Raw genomic sequence first — 20,855 nt, 5'->3', positions numbered from 1 at the left:
AAAGGGTAAGGGGTAAAAGCTTGGGGCGGAGCCTCCCCGTATAAAACTTTTTTGAGTGCCCCCCCCCCCCCGGCTTGTTTCACGGGTTGGTGCTTCCCTTTTGACCCGCTGTGTATTATTATTTCTTGCTTTTCTTTTCAACGAGTAGTACTCATCTTTTCTCAGTTTTCGCCTCTGGAGTGTATATCTATGAGAACATAGGACACGTCCGCAGTCCGATCGTGTCAAGGCTTGATTCATAGCTCAGATAAGGATTGCTGATGTTCAGTTTTTTGTGAGGATTGTCTATGTTGAAAGGAAGGACAGCCTTAAAGTTTTTTATAATTTCAATTCAGCCATGATGTTGTGAGATTGGGAAAATATTAAGGAAAGGAATTTCCATTTTAAAAATTACCATTTGCCTGATCGGTCTAGAACGCCAACACATGCAGCATGGCTCCCCCCCCCCCCCCGGGAAGAAGGGGTCCATAACTTCAATAAAATAAAAAAAGTCGAATACCGATTTCTCGAAACTCCAAGGGCATTCTAGTCCCCAGAGGCCGCGATCCTTCTGGTCAGCGCCAGGGATCGATCTCTGGCGCTGAGCAGAAGGATCGCGGCCTCTGGGGACGAGAATGCTCCAAGGGAAACAAAAATGGTTCAAGAAATCGGGAGTTTGAGAAAACGAGAGTAAAATTGCACTGGTCGACTGAGTGAAACAAGTGACTTCTGTAACTGTGCAAGGACCACTCTGACAAACAGAAGCAAATTGTAGCCGGATCTTGGTGTAGATCAGGATCAGCAATAGAAGACTAATAGACTTTATAAACAAACTTTAAAATGCAAGGCTGATCAGATAGTGAAATTATAGTTTTACATGGTTGGTTTTGTCCAGTCGAAATATTTGACCAAATTTTATATAAAACATTAGTTTTCAGGTGTTTGATCAGCTCTGTGTTTTAAAGTTTGTTGAGTGAAACAAATCCATTAGAAGATGTTGATGTCCATAATGACATGTTGTCATATCCAACATCGATCTGTGCAAAGTTTAAGCAAAATGGATGATTTGATCGTTAATATTGCGCTACCTCTCTCTCGGACATACTGTTACGGGGTTCCACTGTATTCGCTTAACTAAGGAATTATGCGAAATTCGTTTGTCTATTCTACTGTTTAATATCGCAATTTTCCTGTTTACGGATTGTCTCAAGTCTGTTGAGCCCAGAAACTCTGGAAGACGGCCGTTAAAGAATAACAATTGACTCATGCAGGAGATATTTACGGTATAACTCGGAGAAAAAAACCGAATCTATCTCGTGGTTTCGATAATATTTTCCTAATAAGATAAGATACACTGATTGGCTGATTTTATGCACGCGCGGATTTTCCTTTTTATTGTGTCACAAAGAAAATTTCAGTCGCGAAACAAAAATTATTCGCTTCAGATGCGTGTTTGGGAAGGGATAAAATTTTCCCTCTGAACTTAGGCCCCGTCCACATTAATCCGGATCATATTCTCTTGTCCGCATAAATTGGAAAACGGAAAAATTTGAAAACTCTGTATTTTGGTCAAAAACGGATAAATTGCGTTTTCAAATACTCACTTTGAAGAGCGTTTTCGAAGAGTTCCGTTTTCGGTGGACAATTTATCCTAATTAGTGTGGACGGTTGACCAAACCGGAGAAAAAAAAGATGCGTTTTCAAATTTAACCGGATAAGTGTGGATTAGTAAAGGTGGTTATTGCTTGCATTTTTTTTTTAACGCAAAGGAGAAAAAAAAAGGAAAAACGGAACTTGAAAGGTTAGTTGACTTCTTCTTGTTGAGATTTAATACGTTAAGGCTGGTTTTCATATGTCGGGAAAATCCCAGACGATCGGGGATTTAACTGTTTCCCGACCGTCCCAGATTTTGCCAACTAATGAAAACTCGAAATCGTAAATATCCCCGATCGTCTGGGATGGTCGGAGACAAATCTGGAGAATCGGGAGCGTTTCTATTTTCCCGACGCATCCCAGATTTCTGCGATGGTCGGCGATCATTCAAGATATATGAAAACTCCAATTCTTAGTGTCAGGGACGTCGGCGATAGTTTTAGCTCGTTACCAATCTTTTAATTACTTAGAACCAGTCTCTCACTGCCCCTCACAGCTAAAAATGACGTCTGTCATTGCCGATCAAGGCGACTCTGATCCCAGATTTTGCTGATATACGCCAAAATCTGGGATGGTCGGGAAACAGTGAAATCCCCGATCATCTGGGATATGATTGCGAGGCATTATAACAGGGGACTCTGTAAAGTGCGGATACGGACGGCGGATGCGGACGGCGGATGGCGGATGGCGGACGGCGGACGACGGACGGCGGACGGCGGATGGCAAAAAAAAATTCAAAAAATAAAATAAAAAAATAAAATAAAAAAATAAAAAATTATTAAAATTATTTTTTCTCAAAGGGTTCTTCTGATTGGTTCACAGCGCGGGCAAGGTTCTTCTATCTCTTCCCACAGGCCACGGTAACGCTTTCGTGAGTTTCATTTCGCGGCGAGACGAACGAACCCATGACAGTTTTGCTCTCCAAAATCGATGTAGTTGCTCACAAACCGATTTTTGAAAGGGAAAATAAGCAGTGGAATTGAAGGCCTTGAAGTTCTCCAAAAGGCGAGTATTCATTCTCCATATTGACAAAGTGAAGTTATAGTTTTATGACCGTGGTTTGTCAATCGTTGTTTGTGTATTCGCACTGATTTCACGCCATTGCGGTTAACTGCAAGTCGGCGCTTTACAGACTCGATTTGTCCTTTCAAACGCCTTGCTTCTCTGCTACTTTTCTCCAAACTCGAATACTACTTATCGCCATTCAAGAAAATGAGATGCTTTATTTAAAAACAGTCAAATTAATTCTCGGAATATTGTGCCTTGTGCAGGCGACCGAAGTACATAAGCTTATTTCAGCTTCATTCAAGTTTCCCTTTGCAAACTATTTATCAAAACAAAATACTGTGGAAATCAACATTGACGTTTTTGACTCGTTAAATACAAATCCCAGCCTGCAAATAAATATATATACTACCATTTTCATTTTTGGAGCGACCGTGAAAGGCAAACTTTTTTTGCGTTTTCTCACGTGTAAAACATTCAAGTTTGTCTAGACAAACTGTCGCGTTTTACAAGTAAACCATTCAACGTGGGTGTCGGTAAAACGCCGACTCGGGTCGGGGCCGGGGCCGAGGTTGGGGTCATTTTTTTAATTTTTTTTTTTAATTGACTGATTCACTGAAAAATTCACGGAAAAAAATATAAAGTTTATATTAGCGTGTGGGTCATTTCGAGTCGAAAAAAAGAGCATTTTCTTCACAAATTCGGCACAAATCTTGATCCTTATAAGATCAAGAGTATAAAAGAAGAAATTTGTGGTCTAACAGGCGACAATTTGGCGGATAGAATTCTCTGCCGACTTCTTTCTGAGCGCTATCTCCTCGCCAACACAGCATAAACTTTTCTTAGGTTAAAATCTTATTGCCCATGCGTTTGTGTAGCAAGAGAAAATTAATTCAGGTTTATACCGTTAAAATAAAGCCGCCTTTCGTATCCAAAAAAATATTTATAAGGAAGCAGAATTGTTTTGTTTAGACAGCGAAGCTCGCATTAACATGTCTCGCAATGTTTAAGTTTCTAAATTCTGTTATTTTTTTAAATATAAGTGGAGGTATCTAGCCATTTCTCCAATTTGCGTGACCGAAATGCGGAAAGACATTTTAATTGGGGTTATGCTGACGAGAAAGTATCACACAAAGTATCATGCTTCTCTTACTCTTGATCTTATAAGGATCAAGATTTGTGCCGAATTTGTGAAGAAAATGCTCTTTTTTTCGACTCGAAATGACCCACACGCTAATATAAACTTTATATTTTTTTCCGTGAATTTTTCAGTGAATCAGTCAATTAAAAAAAAAAAATTAAAAAAGTGACCCCAACCTCGGCCCCGGCCCCGACCCGAGTCGGCGTTTTACCGACACCCACGTTGAATGGTTTACTTGTAAAACGCGACAGTTTGTCTAGACAAACTTGAATGTTTTACACGTGAGAAAACGCAAAAAAAGTTTGCCTTTCACGGTCGCTCCAAAAATGAAAATGGTAGTATATATATTTATTTGCAGGCTGGGATTTGTATTTAACGAGTCAAAAACGTCAATGTTGATTTCCACAGTATTTTGTTTTGATAAATAGTTTGCAAAGGGAAACTTGAATGAAGCTGAAATAAGCTTATGTACTTCGGTCGCCTGCACAAGGCACAATATTCCGAGAATTAATTTGACTGTTTTTAAATAAAGCATCTCATTTTCTTGAATGGCGATAAGTAGTATTCGAGTTTGGAGAAAAGTAGCAGAGAAGCAAGGCGTTTGAAAGGACAAATCGAGTCTGTAAAGCGCCGACTTGCAGTTAACCGCAATGGCGTGAAATCAGTGCGAATACACAAACAACGATTGACAAACCACGGTCATAAAACTATAACTTCACTTTGTCAATATGGAGAATGAATACTCGCCTTTTGGAGAACTTCAAGGCCTTCAATTCCACTGCTTATTTTCCCTTTCAAAAATCGGTTTGTGAGCAACTACATCGATTTTGGAGAGCAAAACTGTCATGGGTTCGTTCGTCTCGCCGCGAAATGAAACTCACAAAAGCGTTACCGTGGCCTGTGGGAAGAGATAGGAGAACCTTGCCCGCGCTGTAAACCAATCAGAAGAACCCTTTGAGAAAAAATAATTTTAATAATTTTTTATTTTTTTATTTTATTTTTTTATTTTATTTTTTGAATTTTTTTTTGCCATCCGCCGTCCGCCGTCCGTCGTCCGCCGTCCGCCATCCGCCATCCGCCGTCCGCATCCGCCGTCCGTATCCGCACTTTACAGAGTCCCTTATAACAGGGTCTTGAATGTCGATATCCAACCTGGATGGATTTAGAATTTCCTGGCGATACGTATCAAACCACCTTACAGTAGTACGAAAAAAGCTTTAGGTTTTAGGGTCACATCTCGTAAGCTCGTTTCCTCCCTTAACATTGAGCAGATTCGCGGATTTCGAATATACGGCATACCCGCGGTTCAGTTGAGAATATTGGTCCAGATGTCGTGCCTGTCTTGAAACTCGCATCACGCATCTTTGGTTGGAGTTGGTCGGTATGTTCACGTTTTGTTCATCTTCAGTTTCTATTGCCGAGACGTAAACGACCTTTGACCTTGTATATATAATGCTGTAACGTTACCATAGTATAAACAAACAATGATGGAGGCATTAAAAATCTGGATAAAAAAAACTTTCACATCGACAGCCCGATGCAGTGAAACAGCTTTCAATCGGATTTCAAGTAAAGCAGATCCGGATTTGAAAAAAACAGTGGCCGCTCGACGTCGGATTGGGCCAAAAAAACATAGCAGACCATGCATAGCACGGACGGGCGGATTTGCGTACCCCTTATTCACTCGGGCACAACAAAAATTAATGAAAAGGGGAAAGAGTATATAAAAAATGCACCCCTTTTTTGTTTTAAAATAAATAAATAAATAAATAAATGGTTTCTTCAAGTATTACGCGAGGGCATTTTCTGATTTTTTAGTCATTTGAGTGTTTTGTTGTCATTTATTGAAGGGAGGGCAAAGGTTGCATTTCCTATTTTTGTAGAGTTTTAAATTACTGAATACCACCCCTTGAATTTGTCTGCTTCTCCTAAGCAGCGCTCTATGCTTATTGTTTCTCCGGTTGCAGTGGCGTTTTCCCACAAATGAACAAAGCTCTATCTACGTGATATCAATCGCCATTTCCTCTCGAGACTGAGCGGAAGCGAGCGACGTTTAGCTGGTTGTTCTCATCGATCGTGGAGCTCAGAGTCAACCATTCAAGGTAAGACTAGGCTTGAATTGTTGAATAAACTTTCACTTCTGAAGCGGGTGCGAACAGTTTTCGGTGCTGTGTTTATTCGAGCTCAGAGTCAACCATTCAAGGTAAGACTAGGCTTGAATTGTTGAATAAACTTTCACTTCTGAAGCGGGTGCGAACAGTTTTCGGTGCTGTGTTTATTCGTGCCACATTCGTCGTTTTTTGAGTCATTTTATAGCGAATTCAAAATAAGCAGTCGGTTTTATAATCTCATCTTGAGCAAAAAGCGACAGCAGACACTGAGCAGAGTTGCTTTTTCTAGGCGGAAATCAGGCGAAGCAGTTCCTGCTTGCCGTGTGTTATTCGAACGTTCGATCGATGGATCGATCGATCAGTAGAGTTTTAAACGAAACCTATTGAAGTCGATCGCGTGATTGCATGTGTTTTCCCCTTTTATCCTTCGCTTGTGCCATGCATGCTTTACCGAACACGTTTAGTACTCCTGTAGCTGGTCGTTTGCATCGATGTTCGCCGTTCAAGGTTTCAACTATTATTTTTCGTCATGAGTATTGCATATCGTCATGAGCGCTTCCATTTCTAAAGGGAACTCAACTGCAAACACTTGCTGTGCATAAGGAGTGCCACGCTCCTGGTTTAGAGCTATTCAAGCAAATTCAAAATATTAAAGCAGTTGGTTTGAGCAAAAAGCTAAGGTGCAGAGTTGCTGTTTCTAAGGTTCGATTAGTGATTAAAAACAAGATCAACCTTCGCTACAAGAGAAGTGTAGTTTATTTGATGCCTTTAATTATTGGAGTCGATGGACAATTAGGATTTAATACTCTCTTGTTGTGCCTTGTTCGTAACTACACTCTTATTTTTTTTTATAAGAACGCGTAAAATTTGGCTGAGCCTGAGGATGTTTTTATTTTAGCCCATACATTTTCTTAAATTTTGGGGCAAATCTCAGCCTCAACGCTCTCATAATTGGTTCTTACAAAAAATCAAAAGCCCTCTGGGCTTAGTGTCTCGTGTCACTTCTCAGAGTTTATTTGAAAATACATCGCTTTTCACGTCTTTTTATTGCTTGCAAAGATATCGAAAATTGAAAAGCGTACATCTAACATAAAGAAATCTAACATAAAGAAAAATTTAGACACCTCACCCCTAAAATTTGAACTAAAACTAAAGCTACTTTTGTCGCTCGATAAAAGTTGTGACATTCACAACAACATATACGAAACTCTTGATTCAAGTCAATACAGAAACCTTATCAGTGTAAGGGATTTCTCAAGCAGCCAAAAGAAGGCTTTACTAAAATTCAAAGTACACTTCAGCATGTAGCCGTTGAACACTTATAGGACTCCGATTACAGCAGAAAAAGAATACAGACAGATACTTAGTTGTGGAAAAACGCTGTATTGCACTTTGATTCACTAAGCATTCATTCTGTATCTATACCATGCAAACGACCTACTTAATCTATCCAGGATCTGTCACAGATAGTTCTAAAATAAGGGTAGCAAAGGGTTTATGCGTGACACGTGAAAAGGGCAAAAATTACAAAGTTAAAAAAAGTTCTCAATAAATGAGTTGTGAGTGCCTTTGAAACAGTCCACAGTTCCGAATGTTTCGGGCTCAGCCCTTCATCAGTGGAAAGTCAAGATTTTCATCAGTGGAAAGTCAAGATTTCCACTGATGAAGGGCAGAAAGGGGATGGGTCATCAGTTATTTATTCACTAACTTTAAACTGTTATAGTTCCAAGAAAAGCTGTATTCATCAGTATGTAAAATTGATAAAATTCTCCATGTGAGCATTTTTAATGAATTTCTAGCCGTTTCAGAAGGCCCAAAAATTATGCAAATATAAAAATTTCCCGGGGGAGCATGCCCCCTGACCCCCCTAGATAGATGGCTTGTGATCATAACATCGAGTTTGCCTGTCTTTCTTGAACCTGCATAGATTCACGCTGGGCTTTAAGCCTTTTAAAAGCAGTAAATTCAAACACTTTGCAAATATGGATGATGGACAGTGGTTGTAGTTTCTGCTATCAATTTCTGTATAAAAATATGAACTCTTTAATAGTTGTTTATGAATTAATATTGCATACAGTTTCAGTTTTCGCATATGTTTGTGTCTGGACTTTACACACAAATATGTGAAAAACTAACAAAAGACTAGTATAAGAAGTGATAAATTCATTCTTCTTTGCTGTGTTAAGACACGGGAAAAGACGTACATGGAACAGCAGTGTCCATCAGGGAAAATAAGAGTACTATATGTCGGGAATCTCACTTAAAAACTGATGTCAAATTAAAAACCAACCTCCAACTCCTAACAGATAATAAGGAAATGATTGGTTTCTTGACTTTGTTTACCAAAGGGGGTGGGTCAAGTAATTTTTAACCCCCTATCAGGGGTGGGTCAGTCAGTTTGTGCCAGGAGGAAGGGGTGGGTCACAAATTTTCGAGACACCACTTTTCCAATTGCTCCAGGCACACCCCCCCCCCCCCTGGTACTTATTGGCCAGTCCCTTAATCAGCGCAAATTCCAACTTGCACCAGCTAGGCACATGTGGTTCGACTATTACGGTCTATTACATCTTTGAAATCAGATCTAATAAAAAATTGAAACGACAAAAAAAAAAAAGCCTTTTCTGACATTTTGTCAATATACCTACAGTTCTGTACGGCGCAATCCTGTTTAAGACATGCTTTTTAAGCGATGACTTGCAAGTGATAATGTCATCGCTTAATGTCATCGAACGGCCGGTTCATTTTTGTCTGTTTCGGACAAACGAACAAAAATCCCGTGGGGTACTCCCAAAAATTTTGTACGGGGGTGTGCCGCTGAGTCTCTGAGACGCTGGACCTGTTCTAGAGAAATATAGGTGAATTTGCGACCCTGTCCCAGACGAACATTGGAAGAATAGGTACCTAGTTCCAGACAATATGCACGATGGAAAAAAAAATATAGATATAAAAAAAACTGGAGAATATCACAAAGTGTTCACTTGACTTTGTCTGTGGCATGAAGATAAAGCGCCGAGGCAGGGGAGCAGAGTTTCGTAGCTATGCTTGATCATGCTTAATCAGGATTCTGGGGAAAAATCGACCCTGTTCCAGAGAGACAGGCTGAATTCTATACCCTGTTCCAGAGTCAGGGAGGCAAAAAAGCATACACTGCTGAGCGGCACATACCTGTATAGCCCATAGATGGGAGTACCACCCCCCACCCCCCCCCCCCCCGACAGAAATCAAGTTAACTTAAACAAAAAATCGCCGCGTAGAACGCAAAAGAAAAATATTCCCGTGCAGTTAGAAACGAACACTACAGTGTATAACCGAAAGAGACTAATTATATTTGATTAGTTCAAGTAGATTTAGAAGACAGAAATTTCTAAATTCTTTTGATAAACAGGACCATAAAGGGCCGCTGAGAGCGAGATACCGCTTGACCTGAAGCTTGCTCACGTGTATCGTATGTTGTTTATCGGATGTAACGCGACAATATAACGTAACCTTTGTCGAGACAACAAAGGGAAATGTAAGAATAAAAATAAAATAAAATAAAAAATAAAATATTACTGTTGTTCAATAATGAATTGAGCAAATCTACGTCCGTTCTCTGTTGTCTTTTCCAACACATTTATTCTGTTTGTCGGTTTGCCTGTTTGTCTGATGGGCTCTGTTCTGTTTGTCTGTTTGGCGCAACTGAACAGAAATCAAGTTTAACTTAACAAGAAATCGCCGGGTAGAATACAAAAACAAAATACTCCCTTGCAGTCAGAATGGAACACTACAATGTATAAACAAACAAAAGAGACTTATTTTATAAGGTGGGATCTGTTAGATTTAGTAGACAGAAATTTCTAATTCTTATAATATACAGGGCCACTGTAAACAAGAGACCGTTTGACCTTTCTCGCAGCTTGAAAGCTAAATCCCGCGTATCGTATGTCGTTTATCGGATGTCACACACTACAATATAACGCAATCTACTGTGTCTACAAAGAAAATTTATGATTAACTTTGCATCCTTGGCCTGTGAATTAATAACTACTATATTTTTTTGAATTTCATCAGATCCTAACTATGCTATTTAGACAATCACCAACATTGCTTCTTAGGTTTAAAAAATGTACACTGCAATTGGATAACAGTCTTTATCACGCACAAGGTGTCAGCTACTTTTAATTACGTTGAGTTTTTGACAGATTTCCTCAAAATTATGTTAGACCCTTTGTGAAACGTCATCGCTTCTGCATGCACTGCATGCCGTTTATTCCCTATTGTTGTACCAAAATCACAAACCAGACGACGTTCGAATAGTATCCCATGGTGCAATTCTCCGCGCACTTCACGCAATATCGAAGTTATGGCGGATTCCACCGTAAAATAACGCCGCTTTCTCTACGGCATATTTCGTATTTTTTTCCAGTCAAAAGCAAGAAAATTGTATTATTTTGTTGTTTGTCATACTTTCATTGATTTGCAATGGTCCTATGACCGCGGTTTGTTAAAAAACGCTCTTTATTTTGATTATTTTGATTAGCTTTCCTTCACAAAGTGTTCACTGACCCGCGACCAGGTCATAAATATTCACGATTCTTCGGATTATAAGCAGGTTTCTACTAAATGTGGGTCTCACGCTAGCATAATGAAGGCCTTATTATTCTACTTGCAAAGAAGTACCCAGAAGTACCCACATCTTAATGACTTTTTCAGCGATCAAAGATGACTGAAATTTCGATCGAAAACCAGCGCCGCGTGTTGCGAAGCGTGTGTGATGTGTGTTTCAGGCAACAATCGCTGGGCTCTATCGTGAGCTTTGTCATCATTGCCATTTATATTTACATTCAAAATGACTAATTTCGAAAGTAATTTTATAACTGTACTCTTCAAATAAGTGAAATGCTTACAACTGGTGAAAAATAACCGTAATAATAAGCTCAAATATGTATTCACAGATTATGTAAACAACGCCGAACGAGCCCGCCGACTGCGAAGCGGACAGACTACAGATCGATAGAGATGTAAGAAGAAATGAAAGAAAACCGATTCCGCACAGCACAGGACTTCTTTATTAACACTCCAGCAACAAATAGCTCATCTATAGCCGAATTTTTGACTGTCACAGGAACGAGAGCTCTTCGACGTTCGTCCAATTGTTCGATAACACTAACATGTATTTCTCTGTATACTAGCGAAACACAGGTAAATCTCTTCAGTGTGACACTGAAATTCTCCTTTGAAACGCAGTGAACGTAGAATAAGTCGTTTTCCTTGAAAGCAGCAGCTTTTGAATCAAAACTAGTCCGTTAACACGCCATGGCGAACGCTTCTTCTCGCTTCGCGAGAGCTAGCGTGTCAAATAGCACGCAATTCAAGTGTGCAAAATGACCCGCTAGCCGTGTCCAAGAGAAACGTTTAACTTACCGTTCTCTCGTCTAGTAAAACTGTCACACATACAAGCTTTGCCCGGTCGGCGCTCAATAAGCTTAGTTGTAGCGGCAGCCATATAAGCTGACTTTCGAAACAAACAAACGAACATTGAATCGCATATTTTCGACGAACCGAGGCTTTTAGTTGAGTATCAATTTCAAAGTACGACAGTAAATCTTTCCAGCTACATTCGACGTTATTTAAAGCGCTAAACGGAGATTAAGCCAGCCAAAGCTTATGTGTATTCCATGATTTCTTCTCTGACGCGTTTTCTGCGGCACTAGGCGATATGCGAGCGGAAACTTACGCTAAAGCTTGTTACTAGAAGGAGTCCGGACTCGGACGGACTGAAAAGACGATTGGGGACAAGTCAGCTAGCACAAAGTCGTCCCACGAGAAAAATGCAGAATTACTTGATACCATCTTGCGCGCTTTACCCGATACCACCTTGCGTGCCCAGTTTTCAAATCGAGGTGTTTTCACATACTATACCATCATATTTCATATTTCTTTCTTACGCGGGGGATGTTAAGTTGCCTCCTCGGGCTCCGGCCTCGGGGCCGGAACCCTGCGGGGGAAATAATCCAAACTTCCTGTTTTGATTCTAGGAAACACGGTATACAGATTGAACTGATCTCGTGATAACTGCTGACCATTCTGCGAAACGGCCACACGTTCTGCTCCTGGTATCAAACGTAAATCTACTGGCCTCGTGTGTGCTGCTTTCTTGGCTAAAGGTGAGTGTAAACTTCTGTCTCCAAGTTAGTATTCTTCTGTCTTTGACTTGAATCGATTACACTGTACCAGGTCTGTACCATAATACTTTGTTTATAAAGAGATTCTGTCGAATATTTTTGACATTTTACCTTCGGTTTACAATCGTTTTTTAGGACTGACGCATGCAATAACCGTTTACACGAAAAAAAGAAATTCTACTGAAGACAGTGTGTCTTCTCTTTTATAATAATGCGAATTTCATAAATCAAAAACGATTATACCACATTAATCATATGCATGTTTTTAAATAACTGCCACTGATTTTAGTTTTCAAATATATTGCCCGTTTGAGTTTTGGAGTTTTTGTTTTGGTCACGTGACTGTTTTTGCGTTCGGCTTTGTTATCATTCAAAGTTTAAAAGAAATTTGCGAATGTGGTAAATGGTATCTGATATTGTCACTGTAACTCTTACAATTGATGAGTTCTGGATTTGTTTTATAGGCTGCGTTGTTTAGGCTGCATTCATTATGTATGCTACGGGGGGGGGGGGGAGGGGGGACAGTGATTTTTTTTTTCAGCAGCTCATTTTTTTATATCCCCCCCAAGGTCCATACAAATTTTCATAATCCCCCCAAGCAATCAGCCGAAAAATGAATACCCCCCCCCCTCCCTCTCAAGAAATATAAAAATAAATATCTGTATAATAGTACACTACATATGTTTGAAATTTCAAGAGACATGTTTAATAAGAACATCGAGAGAGCTTTGACTGTTTATGTCATATCTATGCGAGCCAGTCTAAGTAGCGCGAATTAGGTATAGATAGCCTGCCAGCTCGAGTACCAATACTACCAGGAGTATTGCCAGGAACCTGCGTTTCACTGTCACTCTCGTTGACAAAAGCAACAACCTCATCATCATCATCACTCTCACTATCACACTCATCCACGGATTCATCTCCGCTGTTGCCATCCTCTTCACCCTCGTTTTTCGGCCGTTCAGCATCATTCCTCTCAAGTGCGACATGTGCCATTTTTCTCCTTATCTTATCATTTTTCTGAGGTTGCATTAAATGGTTCCAATTTAGATGTTTTACTTTCTATACTGTATCGAAACATTACATCTACAGGCCAGGCACACTACTTAAAAAAACTTCAAAATAGGTACTATAGTCTCTCAGAATAATAGAGGTACCCTTGTTGCCTACAATCCTTGAAAGAAGCCGCTGTACTTATCATTTCTTTTTTCACTTTTTAAAACTATTACAAAAGCTAGACAGAATCTTACAAAAAATAAGCATCCCCCAGGAGATATTTAAGCAATTTTCATATCCCCCCTTTTTTTGCTCTAAAAATTTGAGAACCCCCCTAAAATACTCTGCCCCCCCCACCCTGTAGGATACATAATGAATGCAGCCTTAGCTATTGGTTTGCGTTTACTTTGTATAAGTCGCCGGTTCTCAGTGTACTTAGTTAATGCAATACAGTTGTGTTTTAAATGATTTTTAGAATCTCTTGTTCGAGATATGGAAACAGGAACACAATACAAAGTTATCCTTAAAATTTGGGCGTCTTCAAGTTCTTTTGTAAAAGTTTAACCGCAGAAATGCGCTTAGTCATCACTTATAATACAATAGCCGTATGATAAGTCACCAGTTTATTAATTGACATGCCCTGTTTCACTTCGTGACAGTGAGAGCAAGTGAGGAGTGTAGCACGAAGGCTCGTTGCAAAGAAAGAGATAAACTTTGAAGGTAGGGATAATATTTGGTGATAGTTCCAGACATACTTTTCTAAGTTTTAGCTCTTGAGTGTATTAGTATTCCGCCCAACTACAGAACGTTAAATTTTCGAATTCGTTCACGGATAACTTAGCTCTTTGAATATCAAAAGTACCAATGGTATGTTTCTTTTCTGGAATCATTGTTTTAATTTCCTTGCCAAATGTGTCGTTGTATGGCTACTTCAGAGAAATCAAGGATACATCCATTTTCTTTCCTAAAACTTAACCTTACACAATATTGAACCAAACATCGACAGACGAGTATAACACAGCAAAAGAAACTGATTTTTAAATTAATCGGTTTGTAAGCTATGTTTTCCTCAAACGATGTGATGTAAATTGCGAAATATCCTTATTTTCAAAAACTGTTTAACAGAATCGTTTTAACCATTTGTGCGTTTTCGTTTCAACTGCATGGTTAGTTGCGTCCTTGAGAATAATTCTAAATCTGTCTTTGGGACCTATTATACTGTACAGTGAGCTTACCTTTGTCAACAATATTATTGTAATGACACACATATAAGATGAGGGTTCTGGCGCAGCAGTTTAAGCGGTTTTTCCCCGAAACTCGGCTCCCATTCTCACCTCGTTTCGGGGAAAAAACCGCTTAAACTGCTGCGCCCAGAACCCTCATCTTATATGTGTATAACGCAAACAGCATAAAAATGAAGCGCTTACTTCGCGGTCCAGTGAAACGGATGTGACACAGAAAATATTTTTATTGAAGAAATGTCTGCACTGACTATATACAAAAGTGCGCCAGAATTATTTCCTATTGAACAAGTATCATCACAAGTGTATATGCCAAAATGGCAGCCGCAAGATATTCGTCCGATGTTCTGCAAACGTTTTACGGCCCAATAAACATAAGCTTACCTCCATCGCTGGCAGAGGAGTCAACAATTACCAGCAGTTGTTCGAGAGCTTTATCGTGGCGCACTTTTTCTTCAAGTGCAAATTTGTCACCCCCGCCGAGCGCCCTCGCAAGATAATTGCCACCGATAAAAGCAGCGGCGTTTAACACAGCCCCACCAACGATAATCGCGATACTTGCCATGGTGTTATATATCAGAGTCCTTTTTTCAAATCATTAATTTCAGGCGCTTGTGGGGAGGATTTTTTGGTCCTCGAGGTACTGTTTGAGCGCAATGCTGCCCGCCATGACGGCAGTGAACTTCGCGTAGTTCATCGCACTGCCTCTGGGGTCAGAGGTAAAATTTTGCGACCCAGTCGAGGCCGGCGGCGAAACCAGTGAGAGTAGCAGCGTCTATGATGGTCTTAACAAGCTTGTTGTCGGACATAGTAGCGTTTGATAGTATAGCAATACATACAAAAGTTTCAAACAAAATTTAATCTGTTTCTTCTGTGTCCGTGTCATATAAGGTGGCATTCAAAAGATCGCGGACTGTATGAAAAACCTTTACGTTGAAGTCGTACCATATCAGCCCGATACCGAAAATGACAGCGGAAGAGAGAAGAACTTGGGGAACGTCAACCTTCTTCATGTTAATATGATGAGAGGTGTCCTTTTATAATCCATATGTCTTCCACCTTTGTGCCTCTCTCCTCCGCAGAGGCCTCTTTCGTGGGGGAAGGCGAAAAAACACGGGGGGGGGGGGGGGGAAGGCGAAAACACGAAAAATGAAAAATAGGGGGAGCGCGGGGGACGACGGGAAGGGCGAAGGAGCATTCTCTCCAGGCTCCGCGCGCTTACTTTTCACGTTCCTCACCCTATTTCCCAGCCCGAAACACGAAAGAGACCTCTGCGGAGGAGAGAGCCTTTGGGCTGTGTAGCGCGAGCAGGTTGTGGCTCAACACGCGCAGGTTCAGGCGGTTTTTTGCTGAATACGGTCTTGAGCTCTTCACGTTTGTAATAAAGCCCGACTAATGAAACGATTAAGCTGCCAACAGCAAGCCATTGGGTGGTGCTGAGACTGCTATTTTTTTCTCCGCTACACTTTGGGCTTTCGTCTTCTGTAGTCGGGGCAGGCTCAGGGGCCGCGGTGGTGGCTTTCGCCTTGTTGTTTGCGATAATGCTTTCAGCCTCAGCTAATTGTTTTTCTGTTCTTCGCGGGTAGGCTCTTATAGATTGTGCTAGCATAATTTTTAGCATAATTTGAGCAAACTGGCATAATTTTTCCCAATTAGCACTGCTAGCATAATTCGCATATTTTGATAATTATCGGATCATTTTTCATCCTATAATTTGATCATTTTTGATTTCAAGTCCCAAGCACTTGCTGACGTTATTCGATATTTAATGTTTTAGTACAATTAGTAGCATTTGCAGTTCACTGATCCCGGGGACTGGGGACTGGGGCCTGGGGTGCACCGGAACCGGAGGTCACATTGTAAACCATGTCAGCCCCAGTACCTCTCATTAGGCAAGGCTACAAAATGGCGTCGGCCATGCCAGTCTTGCCAGATCCGAACGAAAACTTGTAACGTTCTCAGTCTTTTGCAGTCAAGAAAGTATTGCTTGTTCAACCTTCGTCGGCTGCCGCAGAAAGAGTTTTTAGCCTGCTTTCGGCGTCTTTCCATGAGCAGCAAGACAATGCACTAGCAAGTGTAATGCTGCAATATAACAATCGCAGACAAGCTACATGAGCGTATAGACTAGTACTAGTGTGCATGTAAACCTGAACCACATGTTTATTTGAATTTCATTGTGGTATTCGTTGCGTTTCTTTCTTGTAGACCAACGGCTTCTAAAAAAAAAATATTTTTTGGACTATTTTGCAATTTTTTCAAAGAGCATAATTTTAAAAAAAAGTGGCATAATTTGGAAAAACGAGCATAATTTTAGCATAATTTGGCCAGAAAAAGAGCAGTGCTACCAGCATAATATGCTACTTTTACTAGCACAATCTAGAAATGCCTATTCGCGGGCCAGCCGCCTTTGTAGTTGGAGTTGGAGTTGTCGCTTGCTGTGTGATATCGACCTGTGAATTTGCTGTCTGGGACTCGCCCTGCGAATGTGCGCTCTCGGATTGCTCGGTAGACATCTTGCAACAAAGGTGTATGTTAACAGAAGTACATGATCTAGAAGTCCACATCTAGCATTAGGGCGCGTGCCATCGGATTTGCGTGTGTGCTATTTTTAGAACATCCTTGCGCGGGAGACGCGCGAGACGCGCGAGAAAATGCCGTGTGACCTTGCCAACAAACATTTCACTCAGAAAACAAATTAAAACTGAAAACAAATTCCAAAAATACTCCGAAAAAAAGGGGAATTATCGATCTTATTTTATGAGATCTGTGATGGAAAAACATCCGATGGTAACCAGAGATGGAAAAAGTTGCTTTCCGTTTCAATACAAAAAAACTCCTTGAATTTAATATTACACAGGCGAATTATGCGCGCTCGAAGGGGGACCAAAAACCATAGAAAACACAACCTTTGGTAGAATGAAATATTTTTTTTTGGGTTAAAGAAAGTATGTTACGCTTTGCTGAACGTCTTTACATCAACAAAATTATATTGTCTTGCTCCTGAGTAACAAAAACAACCACGACTTGATGTTTCTTTGGAATACTCGTTTTTTGAATTTCGATAAATATATTGCTAACTGAAAATTATTTGGGAATATTTTCGGAAAGTGAGCGATACAACAGTCTATTAAAAACACATTATTTTCATTGGCATTTATTTTTAAATCCAACGTTTTGACAGTCGTATTACTCTTAACTTCTGATTTTAACCGTGTTGAAATTTGACGTTTGTAGACAAGTGAAAAGGCAACCGGTCGCCGGTTTCCATAGACGAGCTCACAATACAAACATGAGGAATTTTTGTATTTTAACGAGGGAGTTTTGAACAAAATTACTTTAAACTTTCAAATGTAGTCTCCTTATTAAGGTTCGTCGTATTTAAAATTACTGAACAACAAATAGAAAATTTATAATTTATTTATTTTCGGCGCCGGTAGCAAAACATAAGCTTCCACAATTCGACAAGAAATGAACTATAAACTGCACACTATGTTCAAAGTATATTCGAAAAGCATGAATGAAATCATGAATGTTCAGTGAATACAACTCGCATTTTCATTCAAGTACATTACCTTAAAGTTCTCAGATTTACTTCTCGAAACGAACCTCGAATCCAAGTTTTCATGCATTTCTAAAATGCGGTACTCGGAATTTCCTTGCCGTTGTTTGAGTTCAGGTCTAGAAATTATGCTTTCACCGTTCTGCACGCATAAAGTCTACAGAGACACCCAACCACATAAGTATTCACTTAATTTCTTTTTCTTGCCAGCCGTCCTGTGAAGCAGAAAGTTGTCGTCACAAGAATCAAACTGGTGGACTTTTTATAAGCTTATATAAGCTTACTAGTAAGCTTATTCGTCGCACTCGATTTTGACCGCTCTGGTGCCAGGGACAGCCGGACTTTTTTCCATAATAACAATTAACCTGTGCCAAGATGTGAAAGACATCTTCTATAGGTAATAGCTGTCGTTTTCTCTTGAGTTCCATTCATCTGAAGTGTCTTTACATTTTGAATTTGAGTCGAAGCAGTCAGTTTCTTTTTCGCTCGCTGCCATCTCTACTCTGATCTGACTCCAAAACAAAACACATCCTACTGGATGCTCCGATTTTTTTAGCGACTTCAATACTGTCATCATCGACAGAACAGGAGACCAGTGATTCGTATCTGGTAAGTTTTAATCCTCACTAAATGCAAGTTTTGATAAACTTGAACAGTAAGACATTTCGTGGTCTTCGTGGTGCCGTTCGCCTGGCCGTTCCCTTGTTTTCAGCAGTTCGGGTCTTCTTGCTCAACTTCAAAAATTTGTTCAACCAATCAAAAGCGCGCTGTAAAAAATACTTTCACGCGATTGGTTACTAGTTCGCGGCAAAAGCCGTGTACGTCATTTTCTCGCGCGTCTCACGCGCGAGGCTTGTTCTAAAAATAGCACACACGCAAATCCGATAGCACAAGACCCATTACCAGAGATGTGGACTTCTAGATCATGTACTTCTGATGTTAAGCAAATATAATAATGCTTAGCAATTACTCAAAATTTGTTTGCAATTATTCAACAGTTGGTGAGGATTGCTCAGCAATTACTCAAAATTTGTTTGCAATTATTCAGCAGTTGGCGAGGATTTCTCAGGTATTTCTTCCAATTTTGCTTCGTTCTTTCTCTCCAAATGCGAGTTAAAATCAATGGGTTTTGTGGTAATCAGCGCCGCGTTGGCTGCAGCAAGAAACCGGCCGCACTTCAAAGCAAGGCTGCCGGCCAGATTGGAGAGCTCTTTGTTTATGATGTAGTCGTTTCTGAGTTTTTTTTGATAAGCGTCGATGTCTTTGATGTTAACGGACATTCCGACCACTTTGGTTACAAGAACAATGCAGCTGTCGATCAAACTTGCTGTTGTCTTTGAGCCCACGTATGTCTCGTACCTTTTGGTATATTTCTCAACATCTTTGTCGCTCAGTCGCTTTACCTGCTCATGTGTTAACTGCACTCCGGTAGCCTCTTTGGCTTTACCTGTAGATACCAGCACGGCCAGCTGCTCACGAAGAGCAGGAATGTCAGGTCCGGGGGCGGTTAAGCTCGTTAACTCTGGCATAATACTACCAGCTGGCCCGCTCGACGGCTCGGCTTGAAGTAGGTTCATAACTTCTGCTAACACGACCTCTTCTTAAGCCATTGTGTAATTAGCAACAATATATACAATATATACAGCTTTATTTTAACCCCGTAGGGGTGGCGAAGCGAGAACACAAGATAAGAGAACTTTCCCTCTTTCAGCTTTGAAATCAGACCTTTTTACTCATCGTGGGAGAGTTCGCCGGTGTAATCATCAAAAATTGTCTTCGTGGTTTTGGCCGAGGGAGTGTAAAATAGAACGATAGCCGCCACGTTCTCCCGGTAGGAAGGTGTGATGCTGGTTATCTTCTCGGTCAGCACCCAAACGCTGATGCCGATATGTCGAGCAGAAAAGCCAAGGTTCACCAGCTGGCCTGAGCGCCCTTTCACATCTTTGGAGGCTGCGCAGTCATCTAGGATTATGAGCGTGTTGGTGCCCTCGAAAAACCAGTTCACGAGTTTCAACCAATTTTCCACATCGTGCTGCTCGCATATTATCATAAACATTCGTGGATCATTTTCACCAATTCGGTGGTAGGTCTTGTTGTGCGCGAATGTCGGGCAGATGAGCACGATGTAGTCGAACTTGCCGCGGAAAGGGCCGTAGATCTGGTCCACCACAAACCTCGATTTGCCTGAATTTGTCGGGCCCACAATGAGAGCGTTGAAGGGCATCTTGCTTGGGTCCATGTTTATATTAAGTACAACACAGATTCTAACTGTCTGTTAATTATGTTCATGTGAGCGTCACTGATGACGTAAATGTGGCAGTTCACATTACCTGAGTCACTTGCATTCCTCTCGAGATCCAGCTGGACTCCATCTTTTGTGTTGACAAGTCGTGTGCCGTTTCCGTGCATTGCATGATCTGCCATGGAGCGCAAATCAATCAGCAGTCCGAACTTATTGTCGGTATAAAATTTTGTTGCATTCATGTGCTGTGTTTTATTTTTTTCCTTGACAAAGAAACGTTTGACCTCCTCCCAAATATCAATTCCTTCAAGTCCGTTGTTGTACAGCATGTTCGGTGAGCCGTTGACTGTTACGCTGACTTTTGTCAGGTCTGGGTTTAAGTACGTTTCTGACTTCCTTGTACCAGCAATATGGGGCTCGACAAATAGGAGCAAGATGCCTTTCAGAGACCTTCTCTGTGGGTTGACTCTTAGATTCAGCCTTGTGTCAGTGCCTTTTGCGAATGTCACCACTTACAGCCCGCTGGATGTGATCATATGCAAATTCTTTGCCACTTGCATACACGCTGCGCGCTTCATCTGCCAGTGTATTACTGCCTATCATCTCGTACTCCAGCTGAATGTTTGTCAGCTTGTATTTCAGTTTTGATGGATCGGAGCCTCTAACAACCTGTGAGGCGGGCGCAAGTTTCAGTTCAAAAACAAGATCATTGAAGAGAGCCTGTGGATAAAATGCCCCGTGGTCGGTTAGAATCTGGTGGTCAA

At 40.7% G+C, this 20,855-nt stretch overlaps 2 protein-coding genes across 2 annotated transcripts in view; both read left to right on the top strand.

The window, feature by feature from the left end:
- LOC144635160 (uncharacterized) overlaps positions 1 to 20,855 on the top strand; it is a 335,656-nt gene that overhangs the window by 296,464 nt on the left and 18,337 nt on the right. The gene's annotated exons all lie outside the window — the stretch shown is intronic.
- The window catches only part of LOC144635164 (uncharacterized), a 33,499-nt gene continuing 18,337 nt past the window's right edge, over positions 5,694 to 20,855 (top strand). Inside the window, exons 1-3 of the mRNA XM_078494228.1 lie at positions 5,694 to 5,880; positions 11,907 to 12,035; positions 13,709 to 13,769. The gene's annotated coding sequence lies outside the window, so the exon portion shown is untranslated. The remainder of the gene's footprint in view (positions 5,881 to 11,906; positions 12,036 to 13,708; positions 13,770 to 20,855) is intronic.

This window comes from Oculina patagonica, chromosome 13 (genome assembly GCF_052425735.1).
Source record: "Oculina patagonica isolate OP01 chromosome 13, crgOcupat, whole genome shotgun sequence".
NCBI classification, from domain to species: domain Eukaryota; kingdom Metazoa; phylum Cnidaria; class Anthozoa; order Scleractinia; family Oculinidae; genus Oculina; species Oculina patagonica.
This window is presented reverse-complemented; position numbering and strand designations above follow the sequence as displayed.